This window comes from Camelina sativa, chromosome 2 (assembly GCF_000633955.1).
Source record: "Camelina sativa cultivar DH55 chromosome 2, Cs, whole genome shotgun sequence".
Lineage (NCBI taxonomy): Eukaryota > Viridiplantae > Streptophyta > Magnoliopsida > Brassicales > Brassicaceae > Camelina > Camelina sativa.
The window spans coordinates 21150493-21151315 of NC_025686.1; positions in this window are offsets into that span (position 1 = coordinate 21150493).

Below are 823 nucleotides of genomic sequence, written 5' to 3' on the forward strand. Positions count from 1 at the left end.
TAATACGCCGAGCACCCTCAGCGACTCTCACGGACTCTACGGCTGTAAACACGAACTCGGTCACGGAGCCAGAAAGGCATCGCACGGAACTTCCCGAACCCAAATCGCTCCCAATCCTCTGGCCCAGCCTCCAATTTCCGCATNCTCCGGCGGACACGCCTTAGCACTAAAAATCAGGAAACATGGAATATACTGGCCGACTATGGTCAGTGACTGCAAACAGTTCGCCATGAAGTGTGAAAAGTGTCAGAGACATGCGTCCGATATACACGCCCCGGCAGAATTACTCTCAACAACAACAGCGCCGTACCCGTTCATGAGATGGGCAATGGATATCGTCGGACCACTGCCCGCGTCGCACGGCAAAAAGTTTCTTCTTATATTGACTGACTACTTCACCAAGTGGGTTGAGACTGATTCCTATAAGAAAATCCAAGTGAATGAGGTCCAAAATTTCGTGTGGAAAAACATAATATGCCGACACGGATTACCTTACGAAATCGTAACAGATAACGGATCGCAGTTTATATCCAAAAAATTCGATGATTTCTGCGCAAGTTGGCGTATCCGGCTCAGTAAGTCAACCCCGAGGTACCCTCAAGGCAACGGTCAGGCTGAGGCGACCAATAAGACTATCTTAAGTGGCTTAAAAAAGCGGCTCGAAGAAAAGAAAGGCCTCTGGGCCGACGAGCTAGACGGCGTGCTATGGTCCCACCGAACAACTCCGCGAAGAGCATCAGGACAAACACCATTCTCGCTAGCTTATGGCCTGGAAGCAATGGCGCCAGCCGAAGTAAGCGTCGGCAGTTTACGCCAGACCATG